The following is a 10,692-nucleotide window of genomic DNA, read 5'->3' as shown; positions in this document are numbered from 1 at the left end:
TAGCTCTCCAAGGGATGCTGAGACCATCCCTGCTGATCAGAGATAAGAACTTGCCCAGAGGGCTGACACAGAAAATTCTTTCTTCTAGGACTGGCACTCTGAATTTTAACTTTCTAAAATGTAAGAGATTGGTGGTTTGGTTTTTGGAGGTCCTTTTTAATAATATTTAGGAGTTTTTCTGGCTCAGCAAGTAGCATCACCTTAACTGACTACTAGTAGAGATTCTTATCTACAATATACCTTGTCCCTCCGTTTAATTGAAACAGGCGATTTTCCATCTTTCTCCTGAGATGCTGCTGATGGATTTGAACTTCAGGAGATGTGAACTGTCTTTGAACTAGCAACTACTCCACCAGAGCTCTCTTCAGGGTACTAAGACAACTCAAATGTAAACATATTCCTTGACATTATTGTTAGGTGCCATCAAGTTGACTATGACTCATAGTGACCCCGTAAACAATAGATCTGAACTTTACCCTATCTTGCTGTGCCATCCTCATTATCTCTACCATGCTTGAGGCCATTGTTACAGTCACTGTGTCAATCTATCTTCTTGAGGGTCTGCTTGAAGGTCTTCCCATCTTTCTCTGTCCCTTCTTAATTCCCAGCATGATGTATTTTTCCAAGGACTGGCTCTTCTTGGAACCATACCTAAAGTATGTGGGACGAAGCTTCACCATCCTTGCCTTGAAGGAAAACTGATGTTTGTACTTCCTCCAAAATAAACTTATTTGTTCTTTTGGCAGTCCATGGGGTATTCAGCACTCTTTTCTAATACCACAGTTTAAAGGCATTGATTCTTCTTCTGTCATCCTTAGTCACTGTCTGACTTTCATACACATAGAAAGTAATTGAAAAAACCATGGCTTGGATCAGGTGCAATTTAGTCTTCAAATCTATTTTATCAGGATATTAACAGAGCAAAGACAAACCATCCCAGAATAGGAAAAGCTATTAACAATGGTGCTGAGTATAATCTGTGGGTCCCCAGCTTTCATTTCTAAAATTCTGAGCATTATTGTAGGCAGGGTTGCCTTAGCAGGTGAAAGACCAAGACTGGGAAGCAAACATAGCAAATTAAAGGCTTACAGGATTGATTCTGGGGTTCCTGCCATACAGCTAGGGAGTGGATGGAACTATGGCTTACAGGCATCATTAAGGACACGCTTGGGCAAGTAATTACTCTTCCTTCAGCTAGTCTGTCAGCTGTGATTTCAAATTGCACTTTCCTTGAGGGCAAAGTCACATGGCTTGTTTGATGGTTAGAAACTCAAGCAGCATCTGAACCTTTCTTTGTCAAGAATCAGAAAGACTCTGCTACAGAGCTTGGTCATTCACAAGCTAAGTGCTTCTGATTTTAAGCTCTAATTCACCCCAATGCATAGTGCATGGCCGGTAGTTTCTGCTCTTGTCTACCAGCTAGTTTCATAAAACAAAGTATCTTTCTTCTGAGGATTTCCCATCCTCCACCCACACAGTCCATACCAACCGTCAGGAAGCCATAAGAAAGACACAATTTTCATGTACACTGCACAGCTAATATCTTAACTCGCCTAAACTGTGTACAGGAAATCTTTTTTTTAATTGATTTTAAGGAAAGTTTACAGAGACTTTGGATTTCCATTCACTCATTGTTGCACTTTTCTCCCTGCCCACCCCTCCCCCACAATTCACTTTTCTCTTTGAAAAGAAAAAGAAAAAAATCTCTCATTGTTATTCAATCCCTCCCTCCCAAGTCCACTCCACTATGCTACCTTTGTTCTGGACTCCTGTCATAGCAAAAATATCTAATCATACTCTCATCTGTTTCAACACAGTATACATTATTTATTCCATCTTTCTCAATCTCCCCCCAATCTCTGTGTCAGTCCTCTTTTTTAACAATGGCATTAGGGCATCTGTATTTGTCTTTTTGTGACTGAGATATTTCACTCAGCATAATGTCCTCCAGGCTCACCCATTTTGTGTAATATTTCATGAGTTGCGTGTTTTTCAATGCTGCATAGTATTCCATTGTGTGAATACACCAAAGCTTCTGTATCCATTCGTTTGTTGATGGGTACTTGGGTTGTTTCCAACACTTTGCTCTTGTGACCAAAGTTGCAATAAACATGAATGTGCATATATCTGCTTGGGTGGCAGTTATGGTCTCTTTAGGGTATATTCCCAGTAGTGGAATTGCTGGGTCAAATGGTATTTCCATTTACAACTTTTTTGAGAAAGTGCCAGACAGTCTTCCATAGTGGTTGCACCATTTTACACTCCCACCAACAGTGAGTAAGGGTTCCAGTTTCTCCACAACCTTGCCAGCATTTGTTGTTTCCTGTTCTGTTAAATTTTGCTATTCTTACTGGGTTAAGATGATGTAAGAAATCTTATCTGATACAGATCCCCCAGGTCCTTGAAGATCATGGCCAGGATACAAAAGACAGCCTGAAATAGCATTATCCTTAGTTAGCTAGCATTGTTATAGCAGAAATAGCACACGTATAAAGCTTCAACAAACAGAAGTTTAACCTCTCACAGTTTAAGTGGCCCTCAGGTCCACAATCAACACCCTTGGTACCAGCAGGAAATAAAAAGACAAATTGCATTAGGAAAATCTAGTGTCAGGGACCTCTTCAAAGTGCTGGAGAGCAACAATGTCAGTCTGGAGACTAAGGTGTGCCTAATCCAGGTGGTGGTCTTCACAATTACATGTTATGCCTCAGAGAACTAGACAATGACAAAGGACGCTAGAAGAAGAATCCATGCCTTTGAGTTGTGATTCTGGTGAACAGTATTGAACATCCCATGGACTGCCATGAAAACTAAAAGGTCTGGTAGAGGGTGAAAACAAGTTGCTCTCTGGAGGCAAGAATCTTGAAGTTTCATTTCATGTTCTTTGGACATGTTGTCAGGAGGGTCCAGTTCTTGGAGAAGGACATCATGCTTAGAAGGGTGGAAGGACAGCAAAGGGGAGGAAAACTCCAGATAAGACAGATTGATATAATAACTAGAGTAATGGGAGTAGGTGTTTTGCAGACTGGTTAACGAGAAGGGAGAGTTCTGAGCTATGGTACATAGGGTCACGATGAGTCACAAGTGACTTGATAGCACACAACAACAACAAAACAAACAATCCTCAAACTCATTGCCATAGAGTCTGAAACAAGTCATAACTGATGCTTCAAAGGGTTTCTGAGGATGTAAATTACACAGAAAGAGATTGTCCATCTTTCTCCCTTGGAGAAGCTGGTGAATTCCAACCACCAGAAGTGTGGGCTTGAAGTTAGCAGCACAACTCCTTATGGGCTACACTTGTTGCTGTTGTGTACTGTTGAGTTGGAATCAATCCACAGCTGATGCTCCTGCAGGTTTTCACAACTGTAGCACAGCTTCTTGCCCCTAGTGCTCCCTTCCAGCACGTTTTCAGAGGCAGTAAAGTGCAGAGGAGACCGCCCTTTCTCCTGTGGAGCAGCTGGTGTATTCAAACCATACACCTTTGCACAGGCAACTTCCAAACTCAAGGTCTGGTTCTGGCAGAAGTCTTTCTCTCTGTGTCGGTTCACAGTTTAGGAGAAAGGACCTTGTCTCCTTTCAACATCTGTGGGTCTGGTGTTCCTTGGAGATCTCCATGCGTCTGGGTATCTGCCTTCTCCTGGTCAAGGGGGTTGTTAATATGGGGAGCCTTGGCTCAAAGGATATGCTGTGCTCCAGCTCTTCCTTCTCAGCAGTATTGAGGTCTTTCCTTTCCTAATCATTTCAGAGAGATCTTCTTGTCTCCCTTGGAAGAGAAAAGATGATGAAGGTCATTTCACATGGAAGCCCCTCACCTTACATCAGATCAGGCCTAATCCCACCCTACTGCCTACACAACTGATTGGCTGCTGACAACATCACTACCTATCAAATCACGTAACTGCCAGACCACGAGAATCATGTCTCAGTCAAGTTAACACCTATTTGGAGGGAGCACAGTTTAATCCATGACAAGTACTCGTGTTAATATAACCTGCCAGGTAGAAAGTCTCATTTTGAGTATTAAGAATTCCTGACCTCAAGATGCACACCTCTATGACAACTTGCCCTCTTTCCTTGTCATTTCAGTTTTTTTCCCACATTCTCAATTTTTTGAGAGATAGAAATGAAAAGGGAAGCAAATGCAGGGCAGTACAGAGCTGCTGGAGGCGGTAGTGGTGTTCCTTCTTCCTCTTATCCTGAGGTGAGTCAGACTTCTTTCTGCAAGGTGGGCACACCTCTTAACACTCAGTCTTCTAGAGCCAGAAGGACAGATGTGGGTTTAGAAAAGAGAGAGACCTATGGTTTCCTCACCAGGAGCCTGTGGCCCAGCTGTGCTGAATGGTGGGCTGCCTACTGTTGCCTCCCTGCTGCTATTCAGCTGTTGCCATGGCAGATTCAACAGCAGTGGCCTCCATGGCTGTCTGAACAGGGAGCATGCTCAGTGGGGGTGAGGGTGGCTGGGGGAAGGGACAAGCATTTGTCTCTGGTACTGAATCAATATAACATAATTGAGAGAATTATTCTTGGAGGCTTCTTGGGGCAGCGACATCAGCTATTCCTTAGATGTTTCTCAGATCTACTGAATCTATCCCTGTTCAAGTTGGCCAGAACTGGGAAGGACAGTGCCAAAATGTCCCACTGAGAGACTGAGGCAAAGGAATGGAATTAAGCATCTCATTAACAAGATCCTTGTTGTTGTTGTTATGTGCCGTCTAGTCGCCTGCGACTCATAGCGACCCTATATACAACATCCCTAAACTCCGCTCTGTCCTGTGCCAATCGCACTGTCTCTGACACTCCCATCCCAATTATCCCAGTCACTGAATCAATCCACCTCATAGAGGGCCTTCCTCTCCTGTGCTGTCCCTCCACCCTCCCAAGCATGATGTCCCTCTCTAAGGACCAGTCTCTCCTCACAACATGTCCAAAGTATGTTAGACGGAGCCTCAGAATCCTTGCCTCCAAGGAGCCACCCGGTTTAACCCTTTCCAGGACAAATCTGTTTGTTTTCCTAGCAGTCCATGGTATTCTCAATACTCTTCTCCAGTACCACAGCTCAAAGGCATCAATTCTCCTTCTATCCTCCTTGGTCATTGTCCAACTCTCTGATGCATAACAGGTGATTGCGAAGAACATGGCCTGTATCAGACACACCTTAGTCTCCAAAGAGACACCATTGCTCTTCAGCACTTTGGAGAGGTCCCTAACAGCAGACTTTCCCATTGCAATGTGCCTTTTAATTTCCTGGCTGCTGGTGCCAAGACTATTGACTATGGAGCCAAGCAAACTAAAGCTGTGTACAATCTCAATCTCTTCACCATCCATCCTGATGCTGCCAACTGGTCCAGTGGTGAGAATCTTTGTCTTCTTGACATTGAGCCTCAATCCATATTGTAGGCTGCAGTCCTTGACACTCTGCAGCAGGCGCTTCAGGTCCTCTTCAGTTTCAGCAAGCAGGGTTGTGTCATCCGCATAACACAGATTGTTGATAACTCGTCCACCAATCTTGACCCCACATTTCTCCTCATAGAGCCCAGTCTCCCTGATAATCTGTTCTGCATATAGGTTGAAAAGGTATGGAGATAGGATGCATCCCTGGCGTACGCCCTTCCCAATTTTGAACCATGCAGTGTTCCCTTGCTCTGTTCTGACATTTTTTTAATGTAAAAAAAAACAAGATCCTAGTTAAAGCAAATTTTGCTATCTCTAATAGTCTGTGTGATTCTTTTGCTTATATTTCCCCCAATTCTCAGAATTCACACACACACACACACACACACACACACACACACACACACACACAATGAGGAGAGAGAGGATGAGGAGGGAGGGAGGAAGGGAGAGAGGTAGAGAGGAAGGGGGAAGAGAGAGAGAGACAGAAAGAGAGAGAAAGAGTAAAGAGAGACAATGAGGATGAGGAAGGAGAGAGAGAGAGGATGAGAAGGGAGAGAGAATGAATGAATGAATGAATGAATGAATGAATGAAAAAAGAGAAACTTGGAAAGTGGCTGGGCCAGAATGAGAATAGGTAATCAAAGAATCAAAGCTTGGTCTTCTAGACCATTCTTTCTTCTTAGAGCATCCTTGGCAGGGAATGGCAAAGGACATGCTGACAAAGGAGACCAATCAGAACTGGTTTTTACGAAGACTATGGCAATATAACAATAGGAACTGACCCTCAAGGAATGCGGCATATTGCAACAAAACCAGACTCTGAAGGAATGTAGCAAAGCAACAGATGCAAGGAAAAGATAAGTGAGATGGCCAAAAGTCACCAGATGGCCAAAAGTCACCATACGTCCATTAGAAGGAATGCACTAATCAGCTGTTTAAACCCCACTCTCTGATAACAAAAGATATATAAACCCTTTTGTAAGATAAAAACGGAGTCTGTCTGTCCTGACCCATTCATAGTCTGTTATGAATGTCTAAATAAACCTGTTTCTTTCTCTTGCTGTCACTTGGTATTGGTGTCTTCCTTGTATTTCTGAGTCAGAACTTTCTAGTTCTTACTCAAAGAGGCCCCTGGACCTTTTTTAAAAAATCATCCCCTTGACAGCTTAAGTTAGTGAATTTGAGGCAAGTCTAATATAATGAAATATCCTAGAATTTTTACAAGTATAAGCATACTTTTCCTGGGTATAAGTTCAGGAATCTCACTCCCTTTCCTATCTAGCTAAGAGAAAGGCATTCTCTTTAAAGAGAAGATTCCTCTTGCACTGAGAAATCCATCCAAGCAAGGTTCATCTTTGGGAATGGAGAGTCACTAATGACCCAGTAAGAGGCCCTGCGGAGAGTATTTACCATTACAGTGCTGATCAATACAAAAGCAGCTGCAGCATCCAAAGCGGACTGGGCAGGGTTGAACCTGCATTCTGTTTGAGGTGTGGAGACAAATCACAGCAGGGCAGGGCCTCCTGTCAGCTGACACATGCCAGCCATATCAATTTGTGGAGTATGCAGAACAGATGTCGGAGACACTGGGCTCTAAGAGGAGAAATGTGGCATCAGGATTGGTGGAAGAGTCATCAACAACCTGCGTTATGCAGGTGACACAACCCTGCTTGCTGAAACTGAGGAGACCTGAAGCGCTTGCTGCAGAAGGTCAAGGACTGCAGCCTCCTATATGGATTGAATCTCAACATCAAAAAAACAAAGATTCTCACCACTGGGCCAATTGGCAGCATCAGTATGTATGGTGAAGAGATTGAGATAGTTAACAGTTTTCATTTACTTGGCTCCACAGTCAACACTCTTGGTAACAACAGCCAGGAAATCAAAAGACAAATTGCATTGGGAAAGTCAGCTGTGAGGGACTTCGCAAGAGTACTGAAGAGCAACGATATCAGGCTGGAGACTAAGGTGCGCCTGATCCAGGCTATAGTCTTTGCAATTAGGTGCTACGCATCAGATAGTTGGACAGTGAATAGGGATGATAGAAAGAGAATTGATGTCTTTGAGTTGTGGTGCTGGAGAAGAGTGTTGAATATACCATGGACTGCTAGGAGAACAAACAGGTTTGTCCTGAAGAAGGTGAAGCTGGATTACTCCTTGGTGTCAAGGATTCTGAAGCTTCGTCTGACATACTTTGGGCATGTTGCAAGGAGGGACTGGTCCTTGGAGAGGGACATCATGTTTTGCAGAGTGGAGGGATGGTGCAGGAGAGGAAGACCCTCGATGAGATGGATCGATTCTGTGACTGGAGTGGTGGAAATGAGTGTGTTTGAGACAGCTAGGTTGGTACAGGATAGAACGATGTTTAGGGCTCTTGTACATAGAGTTGCTATGAGTCGCAAGTAACTCGATGGCACATAACAACAACAGCAGCAGCAGCAACAACAATAACAGTATTTATTACTCAGGGATGTTGTTGTGTACCATCTAGTTGGCAGTTAATCTCACAGGAGCGGCTGGTGGCCTTGAACCACGTGCCTTCAGGATTGAAACACAGCTTTTTGCCACTAGGCCACCAGAGCTCCCTTACTCAGGGATGCATATGGAAATATGATCGAAGGGGAGCTCTGGTAGCCTAATCCATAGGGAGTTGCATTGTCAACCCAAAGGCTGAGCCTCTCTGGTTGTACAAATCTACCAGTGGTTCGTTTGTAGAAAGATGGGCAATTTACAGCCTTAGGAAAACCCAACAGAAGATCGGCTGTGAGCTGATTCTGACTTGACGGAGAGAGAAAGACAACAATCCCCAAAGGTTGGGGGTCCCAACACAATTTGCAGCATCCCTGCCGAAAGGCTTAGAGTGACTGTGTGTGAAGATTATAGGCGAAAAAGCCCCACGGAGTTTACATCTATCCTGTAATCCATGAAGTCTCCAGTAGTTGGAATTGGCTCAATAGCAATGGGGCTTGATAGTATCTTACTTGTTGGGCTGCTAACTGAAAGGCTGTGGGTTTGAATCCACTAGTACTCTGATGGAGAAAGATGAGGCTGTCTCCTTCCACGAAGATCTACAGTCTCAGAAACCTGATGGAGGTTTGCCAGGAATTGGAACCAACATAAGAACCTTGGGTCTGGTTTTAGGATTCTGGATGAAGATGCCTCCATTTTCTCATATAGAAGGAAAGGCACAGAGGGGTTAAGTAACTTATTCAAGGTTGCACAGCTAGAGGGTGGTGGAGCTGAGACAGGCACTCAAGTGTGCCTAGGCCCAGAGTTCTCTGCACACATTGAAACCCACCACAAACACAGTAAAAACAAAAGCACCCAGAGATCCTAACGGAATCTACAGCATCACTTGCTTTGGTTTTAATGTAACCTAGGTAGCTTTCAGGTTTAGGAGTTTTTCTCTCATAAATTTACCTGGATGCTTTGCCTGGAATATACTTCTTCATGTCAAGGAGTTGAATTTATCACTTTTCTTGACCTATAACTTATACAAATACTTTCTCCATCTAATACTCAGTCTCAACACGTACACACACACTCACAAATACATACTCACAGTCATCACTTTTTAATGGTCTAGATTCACTTTCTCCTAATATTAATTCTTTAGAATAGGCAATTTCCTACACTCTTGAGAGCATTTCTTTGTCTCATTGGTAGTAAATTAGGTCTTGAGAAAGGTCTATCCATTCTGTGGTGTCACTGGAGGTGGGTCCAGCACACAACAGCAGAAATAGTTGGTAGTGTGCTTGCATCTTGAGAACCTATTCCCACAGGCTTTCACTCCCTCTGCTGCCTGGACTCACAGCTACTGTCCATCAGGTTTCTGAAGTTGTAAATCTTAAGGGGAAGAGACAGCCTATCTTTCTCCCTCCCACAGAGCTGCTGATGGATCCAAACTGCCTAACTCAACCTTTGGTCTAGCATGGCAACACCCTGCCAACTAGGACAACAGAGCTCCTTTGAAAACCTATTTGTTGTTGTTATGTGCCCTCCAGTCGTCCAGTCGCCTCCGACTCATAGTGACAATGCCCCTAAACCCTGCTCTATCCTTGTCAATCTTATTGTCTCTGACACACTTATCCCTATTATCCCAGTGACTGAATCAATCCATTTCATTGAGGGTTTTCCTCTCCTGCACTGTCACTCCACCCTCCCATGCATAACGTCATCCCTCTCCAAGGACTAATCCCACCTTGCAAGATGTCCAAAGTATGTCAGATGAAGCTTCAGAATCCTTGTCTCCAAGGAGCAGCCTGGCTTTACCCTTTCCAGGAGAAACTTGTTCATTCTCTTAGCAGTCCATGGTATAGTCAATACTCTTTTCCAGCACCACAATTCAAAGGCATCAATTCTCCTTCTATCATCCCTAGTCATTGTCCAGCTCTGATGCATAGCAAGTAATTGCAAATGCCATGGCCTGTATCAGGCTCACCTTAGTCTCCAGACTGACATCGTTGCTCTTCAGTACTTTGGTGAGGTCTCTGACAGCAGACTTTCCCAATGCAATTCGTCTTTTAATTTCCTGGCTGCTGGTACCAAGAATGTTGATTGTAGAGCCAAGCAAACTGAAGCTGTGAATAATCGCAATCTCTTCATCATGTATAGGTGAAAATCCATTGCCTTTGAATTTGTTTCCATTCACAGCTAGCCAGCCTGTAGGATAGAATAGAATTCCTTCCGCCCTCCCTAGGATTCGCAAAGCTGTAAATGAGATTGCCTCATTGTGGCTGGTGAGTTAGATCAGCAGCCCAATGTTAAATCCACCACACCACCAGGGCTCCTTTTATACCGCTTAGAACCTAGAACACAGACATTGTAGCCTCAAGAGAAATATATATATATATATATAAAGCATCCTTTTCAAGAAGGCCGGCATTCCCTAGGCCCCCAAAGCTTACAGTCACAGAGGATCACTGGGAAGCCAGATGGCGGAGGGAGGGAATTCCAGTATTACCCTCGGGTTTTCAAGGAGGAGCTTTCCAGGCACAGCCAGGTGTTCGAATCCACACTCTGGTTCGGGGGAGAGCCTCGGGGTGACCCCAGGGGGGGAACTACAGAGAACAGGTCAGACTCCTGAGCGGCTGGGGCCCTAGGGGCACTAGCAGGGCGGGCTTAGGATTGGATTTGGGGAGAAGGAAAGTGGAGCTGGGTAGAGGTGGGCTGGTGAAGCTCACCCCAACTCCCCAGTTATGGTCGCCCTCGGAAAAGTCAAAATGTGTCCCCGGAGGGTCCCAGAACAAAGGGGCGGGAGGCGAGGCGGGCCCCTCCCCAGGCGCGGCCCCACCT

The sequence above is a fragment of the Elephantulus edwardii genome, unplaced genomic scaffold (genome assembly GCF_000299155.1).
Source record: "Elephantulus edwardii isolate Elephantulus edwardi_28Jun2011 unplaced genomic scaffold, EleEdw1.0 scaffold00104, whole genome shotgun sequence".
Taxonomy (NCBI): Eukaryota; Metazoa; Chordata; class Mammalia; order Macroscelidea; family Macroscelididae; genus Elephantulus; species Elephantulus edwardii.
The sequence above is the reverse complement of the archived record's forward strand: the minus strand, read 5'-3'. Positions refer to the sequence as shown.